Source organism: Pundamilia nyererei, unplaced genomic scaffold, assembly GCF_000239375.1.
Source record: "Pundamilia nyererei isolate P.nyererei 1_Seehausen unplaced genomic scaffold, PunNye1.0 scaffold00233, whole genome shotgun sequence".
Lineage (NCBI taxonomy): Eukaryota > Metazoa > Chordata > Actinopteri > Cichliformes > Cichlidae > Pundamilia > Pundamilia nyererei.
In genome coordinates this window covers 154,019-170,459 of record NW_005187634.1, presented here as the reverse complement: position 1 = coordinate 170,459, position 16,441 = coordinate 154,019, and the positions used below count along the sequence as shown (strand labels likewise).

Below are 16,441 nucleotides of genomic sequence, written 5' to 3'. Positions count from 1 at the left end.
CCCCACCCTCCAGGCTCATACCACTGCCTGCCTTCTGCCATACGTTCAGCCAGATTACAGCTGCGTCGAGATGTCCCCAACACTTGCCAGCAGATCAGCGTCTACACTCTCACTGATGAGAGACCTAGATAACGCCGAGCGACATGCACTGTTGTCCCGTATAGCACCTGTCTAGTCTCGTGCTGTCTTTGCATCCTCCTCAGCTGTGATTTACCTCCACAGCAGGAGGCTGACACAACAGGTGCTCTCTTCTGTTTTACTCCTCTCACACAGTTGGAGCCATCATTGTCTTTTTTAATTTATTTACTCATTTATCTACCGAGCTTCTGTTCTCAACATGTTTTAGCTTCAGTGAAGTCCAAAGTTATTTGGACAGAGTTTCTGCAATTTTATTTCTCTAAACACCATCACAATAGATTTGAAATAAAGCAATTATGATGAGATTGTGTGGAGAAGTGTAGATGTCTGGCTTTAATTCAAAGGGTTTAATAAAACGATTAACCATTTAATTTCATTAAATCAAATTCAGTTTTATTTGTATAGCACTGAATCACAGCAATAGTCATCTCACTTTATATAGTAAAGTAAAAAAAAAAATCTGGCCATTTATGCATTATCCCTCCTGATTGTAAGGCACCTAAAAACTAAAAATATGAATATATTCAATACAAAACTACTTTATTGTTTTTTTTATTTTAAGGAATGTTTGTTCTCTTTGTCTGTTTTTTTTTTTTTTTTTGTTTGTTTGGTTTTTAACCTGGGGATATTTCTTCTGTCAAAGTCTTGCAGCTGGAATTAATTTTATCTTCTAAGTGCTTTTCCATATTGCCTTTTCAATACAACAAAACAGCCATTTGCTGACCCAGCTGCAATGAACATGGATATTGGACTGCCCATTGTACACCCAGCTTTAGAGCTGCCTTTCGCAACGAATACCATTCAGCTGTGAGTTACTATCCTGGCCCCTGGTGTAATCAGCCTAAATCAATGCTGTTGTGACAGGTTTCACTGTAAGTAGCCTAGCCTAGCGGTCGTATGGGATTGGGCACCCACTCCTCCCAGACCAGTAATGCTCTTACATAATGCTTGAGCATTTTATTAAGAACACCAAACCTTTATCTCGACTTAAATGCAAGTGTGCTCTTACCTTGTATGTACATTCTGTGTGTGCATATATAGACGTGAAGTTTAAGATTACTACTTTAAAGAGCTTTATCCTCACGCAGACATAAAAGCAGGAACACTTAGCCCAGCCACTTTGTTAACCCGCACTGTTAACACACTTTTTGGACAATCAAAAATACAGAGTCCACAATTGGCCCTGGACTGGCTGAAGCAGTAAGTAGCAGCATGGGTCATATTTCTACTGCCAGTGAGTGATGTCATTGCTTGTTTGTTCGTCACATCCTCCCGCCCCTGTGGCTCCTCATAGCCAACCAGCAGCCAGCTCTGCAGGAACAGGAAGAGCCATCTGGGCCTGGTGATTTTTCTTGGTGGGGGTGGTGTTGTGGTGATGGTGGTGATGTCTTTGTCTCTGTGCATTTAGTTTCTTTGTTTTTAGTTCTATCTGTCACTGATTACTGATCTGTTTAGTTTGTCCCCCTTTTATACTTTTAGGGTTTAAAAAAAAAAAAAAAAAAAACTAGATGAATTCACTAAAATCTAAATTTACCCTTTAGTATAAGCTTTTGAATTGATGGAGACAAGCTAAACAGCATTAATGCAGTAAACAAACCATGTTTCTATGTATAGGAACTTAATCTCCATGAAAAATCAAATCTGGGTGGTGCATCCTTCCTTCCACTTCAAGTTTTAATCCCTGATGTGACATAACAACCTCGCTGTTACACTATAAGCTCTGCGGGATGAGCCCTGTTAGCTTGAAAAGCACAAAAATACAAGGCACTCATGCTTGTTAGAAATATTTAGAGTATCCATTCATTGGTTTCTGAGTTATTTCTGGAACTGAGAAACCAAAATGACAGCTTCTTGTTAATCTCAGCGGTGTTTGGAGACAGTATGTTAAGGGATGTGTGATTATCACTCTTCTGCCAGGTCTGAGAGGAGGGAAAACCTCCTGGCAATTACTTTTCTTTCTGACTTCCTTGCTCCACTGGTTTTCTTTTACTTCTCCTATCTCCCTTTTCTCTCCTCCCCATTTTCTCTCCACTCCTCTGTATCATATCATATATAGACCTCAGCATTTAACACCCCCACCTCCACTATCTGCTGATAATATTGAGAGAAAAAACATATTGACAGAAATAGGGCTACCTTGACTTACTATTTTATACACAAGAACTAAATACCTGACAGTGTACCATGTATCTTTACAGGCTTCTCAAAGAAGGCATTATGCAAATATTTGTATGTGTAATAATGCAGGGAGTTCAGGAAAAAGTCATCCTATTGACTGGCAGTCAGAGTGACTGTGTCATAAAGCAAATGCAAATTAAATTTGCATTTCATGCTGATATGACCAGAAAGTCAAGAGTGGCCAATGAGTCCAAATCTAAATTTTATCTTTATGAGAGCTTCTGTGTGTAAATTACATTGTTCGTATTCCAGGCATTGCATATAAAAACATTTTCTCGACTGTGTTTCATTTAAAGGTGTGCTGGTCAAGATAATTCCCATTTGTGATACAGTGCAAACCTGGGGCTTGGGTGTCTGCTCACAATCCAACGCCAGTATTGCATTTGATAGCTGTTTTCCTCATTGTAAGAGACAGGGAATCTTTTATATGTTTTAAGGCAAAATCAGGATCAACCTCAACAGCGCTGTTTTATCTTAACCTGTTAGCAGTCGGACGTACCGCCCACGGTACATTGGATGGTTTAGGGGACTAATTGGACTGCTAAGGGGTTAATGAAATAAAATGAGGAATGAACAGATTTCAAAGTTTGTTCAGAGAATGTATTTATTTGTAAGTAAAATAATAAATGACAGCAGGTCCATGATAAATGCAGTGGGGGAAAAAAGGGTGATATTCGCATAATTGATTAACGCAGTCTGATTAGGCTTCTAACACTGTACAAAACGTGGAAATGATGGGAAACATCTTATGTGAAATAATGTTTAATCGAATCCCAGCATGAGCTGCAGTGATCCAGTGTCCTTCTTGCCTCTACTTTATGTAACTTCTCTCAGACCAAACATAACAAGTGGAAATGAAAATTAGTAGAACTAGTAGTAGTAAGTTAAAAAAATATGCAAAAATACAAGTGAAATGCCTCCAAACTGCTATGCTGTTAGTTCTCCTGATAGCTCCTGCTGCCACATTGCAAAGTAAACACAAAACAACACAGAGCACTGAATAGTTCAGCCCAACACGTCGTCACCAATACCTGATCCAGCTAAGATCCAATCCAAATCTTATAGCAGTATAAATATTCCATTCTCTAACCAGTGTTTATAAAATCAAAACCTCTACTGTCAGTTGCCATCATTTTTGTTTTGTTTTGTTTTTCGACTGGTTGATGTTTAATATAGCCTCAACAGTCCAGAGTGAATCAGAAGGCTGTTGAATCCTCTTGAAGGGTTTAATTTCTGTTACCAGACACCACATATCTTTGGTTGCAAAGAGTCTTACATAAGCACCACTTTAATCAAGTTCACACACCTCACCGGCTTCTCTGTTCCCATGCTCACTGTGTGCTGTTGTGGTCAATTACTAAAAGACCAAAGTAGGTGACTCAGAAATGAAATGTCAGATGACACTATTAAGACACAAAATACAAATAAATAAAATAAAATAAATGCATTGTTTTCTGTGACTGTGATTCTGTCGACTTATCAAATTATTAGATGCAACTTTTTTTTCTTTCTTTTGTAAATTTAATTGGGTTCTTCTCTCTCATGTGACCTCTTCTTTTAGAGTAATGAAATAATGGGTACACATACACAAACACACAGACTCCCGGTGTCTGTTAATGGAGAACACCTTCGGGGCTCTTTGTGGAGGCGTTAAGCACATTGTTTATTAACCACAGTGTTAGGTTGAGTTAATTTGAAACTCATCACAACTACCCCCTCTCCTTAACTCTATTGTCTCATCTCAGTTCTTTCAGGCCAACAACCAGGCTATCTAATGAGTCAGGTGATTCCTTATCACTCCAAACATTGCTTCATCCTCCCAGCAAACCAGCTGACAGTCACTCTTTCCTGCTCAACTGCGTTATTGTTCTTTTCACCTTTGCTCGACAGGCTTTAGTCGTTAGATTTTTTTTTTTCATATAGGTATATGCTTTTAATGAATGCTGTTGAAATTTGCTGTCAGGAGCTGTAACCTTGCCCTTTCCTACCAGATTAATCATTCTGTATAACCCTGCCAGCAGTAAGGCAAAGGTTTAAAGCAACTGTGTCAGCTTTAGCCTTTTGATTCTTTGTCCACAGCAGCTATTTCCAGTCTCCAACCAAATCAGTCTGGCCCACTTTTTACACAGCCTTTGGAGCTACACTGCTCGGGTTGCTTAATTCAGACTCCCCTTTCTAGAAATTGACACTAGCAGCACAGGAGGGGTCAAAGGCCTGTGCATTTGCGTTAGACAGGGTAGCTCTGATTACAGAGAGAGGCTGGGTTGTCCCACTGCCCTAGTGTCCTGTCACTGCCAGCATTCAGCTTGCTGAAATTTAATAGTGGTCTTATGTGGAGTGAATATAACCGTAAAAATTACCAGGATTTTGTTTTGTATTTTAAATTTATCATAAAAATGATAATGTTTTCATCTTCATTCCAGCACATCTAGTATACTATCAGGCTGCGTGTTTGTAGTGTTCGGGAAGTAATGCAAGATAAGAATCCGAGTAGATGTAAAGTAGACTCTATAGTGTACATTTAAAGGCTACGTTAGAGAGGTCTACTTAACTGTTGGCCCCACTGGAGCTTAGCAATTCTCACTTTGACCACTGCCCACCTTGTCCACTATTGCTGTACTTACTCCACTCCAGTTCAGGTTAGATAACAGATATTAGTTAGACAGTGAGGTTGAAAAGAACCACTCTTGCTTGAATAACAGAGGCTTTGTGCCTCACAGCTCCAGTGTGTGCAAATAAGGTCAAACAGGATACTGCAGAGAGTTGAGGTCAAAAAGGGCACCGTGGAAGGGTACACCGGACCTTTAAAGATACTGTTATGGATATTTCAGGTGAAATCGGGGGGGATTTGGAGACCTCCAGGAAGAGGTGATTAATTATTATTACTAAATGTCACAAATGCCTGTCTTTTGTTAAATCTCATGAAATTTTACTGTACTTTTCATTCTGCTTAACTGTTGTTCATTCTGCTGCATTTACACCAGGAAGCTGCCCAGTGTAACCAGTCTTATACAGTTAGCTGCCAAGCAACTCATTTGAATAATAAGGGGTTTAAGTACCTTACTTAAGGACTTCAGTTGCTATGGTTGTCAAAGATGAAGGGAACATACTGCATCTCATTTTTAACCCTGGATGTCTGTACAGGATTTGAATTTACACATTTGTATTCACTGGCTAGCCAAGAGTGTGCAGATTTACAGTTCAGAAAGGCTGTAGAAGCTGAATTTGCCAGTCGGTATAGTTATAGCTGCGTTAATTACTGTGGAGGTTCAGTGAAATCCTGCAGACTCATTACACTCCATCAATTGCAGTTACCTAACCACAATAACCTGCCATTGTTACTGGTTCTTTCATCATCCAGTATTGACCTAATACTGTAAGAAAGCTGAACAGATTTGTGTGTATGAACAGAAGTTTTCTTGGTTTTGAACTCGGTGACATACAGTTTTGTTCTCATTAGCCAAATGAGAAATATCCACCTGTAAGTTGGACATGGAGATGAGGATATGTAAAGTAGTAAAGTCGAATAGTAGCAGTTTAGACAAGATGCATAGCTCTTTATAGCTCTTTTATAAAATAAAAAAGCCTGAAGTTAACCTTTTGCACCTCAGCTCAGATTAGGTTTGTTTGTTTAGTCCTTCGGAGTCCAGTTAAGCTTCACAATGGTGATTTTTTTTTTTTCCCCATGAGCTCAGAGGTTGTTTATCATGTAACATCAGTAGTATGTTACTCAGCTACTAAACAACAGCTCTTGTTTTATGTCTGACAATAATGGGTGTGATAGAGAGGACAAGGTGGGGTGCCAGTCTGGGTTGTGCATGTGTTTGTGTGTCTGTGTGTCATTTGTCTGTTGGCAGTTGGAGAATAAAAGCTGAGTTCACAAAGAAGGGTTCTCCTCAGCTGTAGTGGGACTAAAGTCCCTTAGCCAATGAGAACTTGTTGCTATGTCTCATGTGAATCTGCCCCTTTGTGTTGTTAGTGGGAGAGGGACACACACACACACACACATTACAGAGTCCATAGTTTAAAGGAAAGTGGGAGCGTTTTCAGAAAGGCAGAGGAAAATCCCAATATAGTCTTTGTAAAACTAGTAGTTGTCAACAGAGTCCAAGGTTTAGTGGTGAGATACATTGGCAGCCAGCTTATTGATGAAATTTAAAATACCAGGGTCTCTCACTCTGTTAGTAAAAAACTAAAACAACTGTGATTTGTTTTGTTTTTAAAATTGAAGCTGGAGTTCTTTCTTTATGAGAGATCTTTACCATTATTTACAGCCGCTGGCAAAAACATGCCGGTTTCTTGGCAGACTTCACCACTTCCAGTGTTTTGTAATCTTGTAACACAAGGCAGACAAAAGCAGGAAAGGTGAGCTGGCAGTGATGTGTGATTCATGTTTTAAAACGCTATGGAAACACAGCTGACCCTGTTTATTACAAGTGAAGTTAAGCAAAGCAACAGTCCTCTGCTGTTTTACCGCAGAGATGGAGAGTAAAAGCTCTGTCTGTATAGCGATTCACATTAGAGTACCATAAACGCTGAGGATAACATGCACAGCGACCTAGAGAGGGCTCAGCACTCACAAAGCGAGCATGATCACATAAACAGCTTAACTGTCATAACAGAAACTCATAATGTGCAAAGCAAGGCCGTGGCATAGAGCACCTCACTGCACCCTTACAGAGCACAGCTGAAGCGTTAACTGTCACTTGCGAAGACACATATTGGCGCAGATCATTGCTACACAGAGACACTCTTCAATCACCGTGACGGGAATCTTTAACACAATTTTCCTGTTGCCTTGGTAACACGTGTCCCACCCACCTTTCTTCCCTGGTCAGCAGTTATGATCATTGATCACAGTCTTCTTCCATTCCCAGGTCAGTCAGCCAGGAGGAAAATGACTAAGACCATATCTGTTTTTCTTCCGTTTGTGTTGGAAGTTGTTTTTGTTTGTTTTTAATAAGAAAAGCGGAGGTTATTTATTGCTACAGAGCCTGTGTGGTTATTGCTGGTTCTTCTTTTACAGGAAATTTAGCAAGATTGAAGCTTTTAGATTTCTTACATGGGTGCACTGTGTTCGGGAGCACTTTTAAAACTGGCAGATGTTGAGAAATAGATGTAGTAAAGCTTCTTATTTTTCACTGGTGAACCTCTTTAAAAATTTTGTCATCTGTTGTTAATTCAGTTGTCTGAAACCATGCGCATCACAGTGTTGTTTCCTTAGAATTTCCCACGATGTTACAGTTTTTGGTGATACTCTAAGCTTCTTGTTAGCTCGTGATATGTGGTACATGGCATGGGGGTGGTTTTTTGGACCAGCTTGTGAAGTTATACAAGACTGTTCCCTCTATCCAGATGTTTGACTTTTTTTGTTTTTGTTTTTTGGCTTTAACTTGTAACCCGGTCCTGTGGTTGTGTGTTACTGTCCCAGTGTGAGTAATGGTAATTTTAGATGAAAGCTGTAAACCAATATGCTGTCCCAGTCAAAAAGTGATAAAGTTTTTGATCTACAGTAACTAAAATTAAAGGTTATTATTTTGTTTCATGGGCTCGTTGGGATTTAGTGGTAGTACTTTTTGACTGTGTTGTGTTGACTGGCAACAAAGTGTCAAAGTATTTGGGTCAACCAAAACTGTTTTAAATCCAAACTCCTGTTTTTGTTCAGCACAAGTATTTTTTTTTTTTATAACCAAATTCACGCATCAGCATTACAGGATATATCATAGTTTCGCAACACTTCACCAATATAATGTCTTTAATGCAGAGGAATAGAAACAGTCATTGATACTGTGGATTTTTGATGAGTTTTCTGACAGTTTACTGGAGAAAACCTTTAAAAAAAAAAGTGCAAGGGTGACATCACCATGTGGAATAAGTGCCTGGTCCAAACAGCCTATATTATATGAAAGGTCTCCTTTTTACCTACATCTTGATACCCAGCTCATTTCTAGCTGTGATATTCACTATACTTTTCTAATGTAGTTATTTTTAACGCACAGAAACTTGTGTTATTGCTGTGAAATGGAGAAACAACATTGTTGTTCATATATATATATATATATATTATAGTTTGGAAGTATTGCATATTGGTCAAACAATATTAAGACCTAAGGCAGTTTTTCCAAATCCTTGGGAGTTTGAGAATACAGAAAGGCCTCGTTCACAGAGGATCTCTGGATCTCCCTTTGCAATTTGTTGCCTGTTCAGCTTGTGTCAGTTTTCTTTTGGCATAAACTAGTAGGTCCCTCTTAATCTCTTACAAAGCTTTAAAGTGGAACATCTGTATGCCATGACAGTTGTGTTCAGTGCTTTGTTCTCATTTTCTAACTCATACATGAATTATTCCTTTACTTGGAGACAGTTGGTCGTTCACATTGTGGAGATCATCTAACTCTAAGACAACATTGACGTTTCTAACATGAGAGCTTCATAACTCATGTAATGAAAAGTCGGAGCTGACTACAAAAACAGACACTTGCTTTGTGACTACTTGTTTGGGAAGAATACTGAAGGTTCTTTTTTGTTTTTTTATATTAGATTTCGGGACAGATAGTCGTGATCCTTCAGATGTAAAGCGAAATAGATATAATTAATTTGGTCTTGTAAAAACCACCTGGTCTCCAAATATAATCAGTCACATTGCAGAATTATGGAACAAAAGGGGGGGGGGCAGCCTTGTGAACAATTCCCATAGTGGTAGAAATGCATTCGCAAGAGCTGCTGACATTTCAAAACTGCCACCTGCTTTGCCACCAGTGCATTTGTATACTTTAAGGCTGAGAAGCATGCCTTCATTTTTTTTGAGGTAGTTGCACAGTGGACATCAGGCTGCTTGCATAAGCATAGCTTTGTGGTGGACTTCATGGGAGTCCCTGTAGAAATAGTCCACAAAGTTGTCTGTACTGTGATACTTGTACAGAGTTAGCTCAGCATAACAGTTATAATATGTAGAAATCAAAAGGAACAGAGAACTGCATGGATGTCAGCATTTTAACAAGTAACTTGTGGCTGTTAGAACTTTTCTCACACTTTTGAAATACTGATGATTATTCTTATCTTTTAATAGCACATGACTTCAGGCACTCTCTACTTTAGCAGTTTCTAATATGGGTTTTCATAGCAGACACCATTACAAAGTCATCAAATAGTTGGTTGTGGGAACCTTCACTTTGAAATAAGAGTGAGAAAAAAACAGAAAAGGAGTGCTTACCAAGTTGTGTCTATATTTATCACACTGGGGGCTGCAGTAAAGGCATTTAGCATAGAAGAACTGTCTTGTAAAAATGCAGCTGTGAGTGTGTCTTTATATCTCTATCGGGACTGCAAAATTCTTGATTTAAAAAGAGAGCCTTGGTGTTTTTTACCATTCAAAATCCAGAGGACAGTTGTGTCCAGATAATGAAAATTTGCATTTTGTAATGTCTTTTGAGCATTGTTGGGTTTGTTGAGAAGCAATGATGGTGCTTTGTTAGATGAAGGTTATGCTGTGCACCAGTAGTGCATAATGTCACATGTTGTGGTGCTGCTTCCTTTGGTTGTTGGTGTTGATTGCTCTTGCAAAGATGACAAAGAAGATGTGATGTATGCTGCTTTTTTTAATCTCTCATTTCAATGAAACTGCATTCAGCACAGTAGATTCTCACTCGTATTTTATGAGTGAAACAGAAACGAGTGTTCGATTTGTGTTTATTTATTTATTTTTCCTCTACTGATGCACAGTTAAAAGTCATGTGACACGAAACCAATGTTTTGTTTTATTTTAATCCTTTCAGTAATGCATACTGTACATGATAGAAGTTTAGTTTTTCTGAGAAAAGCTTTGGCTTAAAAATACAACTGCGTATATATTGCAGCCCTTGAGCTTTTGGCACTATCTGCTGTGTCCAGTCCATGCATGATTGAAGGTGAGCTCATTACTGCATCACATTTTTAATTTATATTTCCTGCAGTGATGACTAAGAGGTGTAAGTGCAGCCAAAAAAACCCCAAAAACCCTTTACTTTGACATGTTCAAGAATCAAGGACATCCACTGCTGTACCCAATCATAATAAGAAATTTTGCGATAGGAAAGACTGAACCTTCAATGTTTGGCTCCATTCAGAAGGAGTTAGATATCATTGTGTGTTAAGCTGACACACCTCAGTGAGCCCAGCAGACTGCTGCTGCACTGAAGCTGCCTGGAAATTGCTTTAATGCAGTGCCTCCCGGCTGGCTGGTTATCTGAAGTCTGCAGACCCAAAAAAATCAAATGTCTTACACTTATCAATTTAAAACCTCAAAAGATTTTAAACATCAGGACTAAGACTGGGCATTTGAACTTTTGTAAGTTGCAAATACCCACTTGTGTCTTTGTTTCCTTGATTTGTCTCCAGAAATGGGTCCACTTGTACAGATCTTTGTTCAGAGTTTTATTGCATATTCATCTTGAGAAAATTGTCTCAGCCTGTAAGAGCAGTCAGAGCTGTAGTATCTTGTGTGGATGAAAATCAATTATTACTATGAGATATTTATTATTTTTACAGCATACTTGTGCTCTTAAACAAAGCAAGTGTGTGTTTACTGTTCCTTTTTCTCTTGCTTCTAAGTTTATTCTAATATTAGACGTGGATGTTTTATACAAAGGCAAGTGGAACACCCACTGATAGATCTTTGTTGTTATGTAAATGTTGAATCATGTTTGGGGGGGGGGTTTCTGGTTTTTTGTTTGTTTTTTCCCTATATTGCAAAATAAGTGTTACACTCACTTAATTTAATTAATTAATTAAAATAAAATTAAGGAAATCCCCACTGTAAAAATTGGACTCTCACAGTGCATAGGGTATATGTTGAAATGTGTTGATGTGCTGTTCTCATCTATAAGAGCTGCTTCATCTCCAGAGTCTTTTATTTATTCTTTTCTGTCCCTGTGAGTATTCTTTGAGAGGAACTCTGCTGAGATAAATGTCACATAATTTGCTTTATTTTTAAGAAATTTTTTCCAAGGTTCAAACATTTGAATGAAATTCACTTGACAGACAGTTAACTGAAAACATGGTTAAAATGACTTCCTGTCTCCCCTTTGAACTAACTGTGTAGGTTTCCGCTTTCCCCTTCAGTCATCTGTCTCCTTCAGTATCTCTACAGACCTTCTGTCTTTCTCTTTGTGAGCTCTGGCTGCTGCCCCGCAGTATGTTATCCCCCCTCTTTTTTGAGTGAGATATATCCTTTCCTTGATAATCAGTACCCCAGCTTTAGGTAGGTGAACTCTGCATTGTTGAATTCCCACTGTAACTTTGATCTGTGACTGATCTTGAACCAGCTTTTGTCTCCAGTTACCTCCATCTCACTTTTGGTAATGCAGCGAATATTTTAGTTAGTTGTTGCTGGGTTTTTTTGTTTTTCTTTTAAACACAAACGCAAAATAGAGAGAGTAAACCAAACTTCTGTGCATCAGATTTTTGAAGATGCCTCTTTGGTGTGGGAACTGTTTTTCTGGCATTTCATTAAAACTGGATTCTAGAAAAAATTGTTCATTGGTCAGTAATGAAAATAATTATTAGTTAAAGAAAACAGAGCTTTGCATATTTCACAAATCAAAATAATACAAATCTAGCTTAGTTATTTAATCCTCTGTCTAAAACGAACTGTTTTGCTTGCTTCTTCTTTTAACCCATCTTTCTTCTGATTGGCTGCCCCTCATAGTTGGAAGGCTTAAACAGTGGGATGGGTGGGGCTTCTGTGCTCAAAGGTGGAGCTGTGTACCTGAGATGACTATGTTAGGGATAGCCCTTCTGATTAACATCATACAGAACAAAGCCTGAATGATTTGAATTGACTGTTAAAAGCATATGCTGACCTAATTTATTAAAAAAAAAACACCATTGTAACTGTTTATATATCGCAGGTCTCTTTTAACCATGCTACTCTGGAAGAGGCACAAACCGGGTAAAGTAATGGCCGTACAGAGGAGGATGAGAATGGTGGACATATGGGTACTTACTCAGCATTCTAATTAGCTGTGAGTGTATGTGTTTGAATGTTTGTATGTGTAGAGAGCAGAGAAAGAGGCACAACTATGCAGTGATTGTGTGGCCATGGTGCGCGGATTAATGGGTCATCTTATCTAAATGTGTGTCTCTTACATTCTGTCTTTCGCTCCCTCTTTCATGCCATCTGTTTGTGTTTTTAAAAAGCTACTGGGTACACAGTGTAAATGCTCTACTAGACTAAATGCATTTACATTGTATAATTTATAAAGACAGAAACAAGTGTAAGAATCTGTTGAAACACATGCAACAAAAAAAAGGCACACTGAACAGGTTGCTAAGGCACTTTACTGTGACGACAATGTTGGCTATCGAGAATGACCCCTATGCTCTTGTCCTGGAGGCCTTTTTCCATCCCACATGACTCTATACTGATCTTTTGGCTCGAGGAGATGGACACAGCTGAGAGGTGTGTATGTGATTGTGTGCATGTGTGTGTGTGCTGAACCAGGCGATCTGTAGGCGGATTCAGGCTGCTCTTGGTGGCAGGCGGTCATAGGTCTAATAATAAGACGCCCGAATCTTAATCCGACCTGTTACATAATTCACATCACACACGATCAGGAGACAGATGAGAGATCACATGCACATGGAAAAGAGGAAAATAACATTTTCCATCATGTGTACATGTATTACTGTTTGGGTTTGCTTAGTGCAGCATTTATCAGTGAAGTGTCACTGGACCTAAACACAATTGTTTTCTGTTTGCATTTCTCAAGCACTGTTAGTAGTTGCTTATGGTACTTCTTTCAAACAATTTAAGAGGTCTAATGTAAACTGAAGAACATAATTTACACACATAGATGACCCAAAAACAAATTGAAGGAAGAAAGGAATAATGTATCTCAGACAAACATTAATTTAAAGTGTATGCATACAAACATATCAGCTAATGAGAGACAAAACTGCCCGTTTGAAAAGATGGAGAGGCAGGAATTAATCAGTCATGGTCCAGTGGGTAAACGGAAGATGAGGGGAAGGAAAAGGCAGGATTGAACGTTGAACTTGTAGGCTTAATGACAAGTAAACAACTGTTACATAAATTTTAAAGTGACATTAACTATTTGTAGGTATGATTTAAAACATTGTTACATGCCTCTAGCTTTAGGAAATAATTTTAATATATATTTATTAGCTTAAAACGATATATGAAAAAAAAAAAGCCCTGAAGTTTTCAGGTTTCTAAAGGTCACATGTGCGTGTGAGAGCTAGTCAACTAGATGTTGAAGCTCTGCTGCCTTCGTTGTCCACAACAATAATACTATTCAGTCAAACTAATTATTCAGATTTTATAAATGGAATTTGGATTAATGCAATGATCAGACACTGCCCAGTCTTTAACCTGCCAACTCTTGTGTATTATGTGCACAGCCTCTTCCACAAACTACTCAGACAGCTCCCTCGCTGTAAGCAAAATTTATTGTGCATCATTTATGTCTTTTGCGTAGGATTTCGAGTATACAACCTACACAGACATGCTTGTGTGCTGTAGTGCAAAAAGCCAGCACATAGTCTGGCATTTCTGATAGTTTAAAAAGTTGGTTTGATAAGTAAAGGGAAAGACAGCCAAGTTTTCCAAGAAAAGGAAGGAGTTATGAAACCATTAAACACGAAGAAGGTAGATGTGAAAAGCACTGAAATAGGCTGCACTGTACAGTTTTCATTGTTTGGGGGTTTTGTTTTGTTTTTGTTTTGTTTTTTTACACTTGTTTTCACTTCAAATACATTATTTGTTTATCTATGAAGATCTAATTTGGTCTTCTCCACAGCAGGGGCTAAGCTAAAGGACCAACAACAGCGCATCACAAGCAGAAGTAGACTACAGACCTGCTGTTTCACATAATCTTGACACTGCCCATTGTTGACAGTACACAGCTACAACATGTAGACTTAAGTCTGGAAAACTTGGTCTCAGGTCACCACCCAATGATGCTGGACCCTTAAAACACACTGTGTATTTTCTGTAGTGTGAATGCCTTTAAAACATTCACGGTGCAGAGAGCAGGGCTTTTTCCTGCCACATGCTACATGTGAGAAGGGAAAATATACCAACCTGTTTCTCCAGAAACAGGAGAGGGTTGAAAATAATTATTTTTCTTAAAATACTGCATTACTTCCATCAGTCATTGAGTTGAGCTTTCTGGGTGAGAGTTTTTCCCATGTAGAAGGATCAGTCTCTGTACCAGCAAGATGAGAAAAATGCCTTACTATGACTTTTGTTCTGCTTTTAATCATTTCAAGTAGCAGAAATCGGACACAAATGGGATTCTTTCTGAACACTTCATCTGTCCAAAGGTTTTCTTCGCCTTAGCCTCCTTTGTCTTATTCTGTATCTTGATTATCTCCTAACTTTGATTCAAGTTGTGTCTCTGTGTGTGTGTGTGTGTGTGTGTGTGTGTCTGCTTTTGGGGGTTAGCAAACCATTTCTCAGAGGCTGTTTTTTCCCTCTGCTCACTTAAGCGCTGTTCCCCCCCCCACACCAATTCATCAGCCCATGCTTCATTTTGTTCCCGAGTGTCACCTTTAGCCCAGATCCCAGTAGTACCAGGAGCCTCTTTGACCAACTGGGAACATCAAACCTTGGTTGGAAATCAGCCAGCCAGAACCCACCATACCCAGTGTGTCCAACCAGCCCTCATGTAAATACGAGAGACGGTGTCCTTGAATGCTGACCTTTGTCATACATTACCCCGTTGCTCCTGTCTCTTCTCTCTTGTTCTAGCTCACTGTTGGTCTCCTACTCCCTTTGTTCACACAGTTCTGATTCAGCCCATAAAGAAAAGGAGATTGTCTGTGAATATAGCCTCCCTCTCCATCTCCTTTACCCTGCTTTTATTCAGCCTACAGCTGGCTAACAGACCCCCTCTTCCCCTCCCTCCCTCCTCATGTTTTGTATTGGACTGCGTCTCTCTCCACGTGCAGCACCAGCTCAAAGGCATGTAGGAGGAGTTCCCTGAGTGGAATGTGTGCGACTGGCTGGCTATGATATGCATGCACTCACACATATATACAGCAGCAGCTCATAGCTCACACTTCTGCATAGCCAGCTGAGAGGGACTCTATTCTACCCAGCCCCGCTGTGGTGGGAGGAGGACAGGGTGTGTTTATGTGCTTCTGTACTTGTGTTCTTGTGAGGACCAGCACAGTCATAGTTTCAAAGAAGAGAGAGAGAGTGAGAGCAGTGTTTTCACCTAAATTTGACTTGAGTTTGGTTTGCTGCTGGCTCACTTATTTAGACCTGCAGAGGTTATATGTACAGGCAACTCCTGTGAGTCAGAAGAAAGAAAGCTGTGATTCTTTGTGCTGCTGTGCATCAGCTGACCTCCTGCGGGATTCTGGGAGTTTTCTCTGGAGAAGAGCAGGAGATGGAGAACTAAGACAGGCTCTTCAGCTGTTTGCTAAAAATACCCTCCTTAAGGTCTAAGCTCATTTATAACACAAACAGCAGGATTTGTTTAATTTTGTTGTGGCAGGAGACACGCGAGCTAGTTGACTATCATCTTACTGACCCAGCTGCACCTTTTTGTAGTTGAGAATCAAATACATTTAATGAAATCAAATACTTAGCATAAGCTGTAATTTTACTGTGACATCTAGTTCTCCTTTGTGCTCTTGTATAGCTGTTAGTCAGAGGGGAATAGCGCCGTTAAAGGTCCTGCTCTCTCGTGCCAGCCCCACCCACAGCCCCTGGCCAAACTGGTGGAGCATGCACTATGATTTCTCTTGAGTGATTTCCTCGTGTAACTGGTTGATCTTTTGTTTGCAAATGTTTTTCCAATGAATATTAATGATGTCATCGTCAGTGCGGCTGATGTTTATGTGCACGCCACATAGAGAAGAAACAATCAGTGTGGCTTCACCCAACAACTCAGCTGACATGGATGATCTAAATATATTCCTTTGAAGTGGCCAAACTGGAAAACTTGTGTCATTCACTGCTTTGCCCCCACACCCCTTCTCTAAGCAAGTCTTTCCAGCCCAAGTTAAATGGCCATTTTCAAGCATGCAACACTGAACAGGCAGAACAGGTGGCTTTCTGCCGTGGGTACATTACATTTTGTTTTTGTTTTTTTAATTGATACTTTTTTCCAGCTGATTT

The 16,441-nt window shown here is 39.4% G+C and overlaps 1 protein-coding gene across 1 annotated transcript in view; it reads left to right on the top strand.

The window, feature by feature from the left end:
- Positions 1-16,441, top strand: part of atosa (atos homolog A) — a 33,919-nt gene that overhangs the window by 6,622 nt on the left and 10,856 nt on the right. The gene's annotated exons all lie outside the window — the stretch shown is intronic.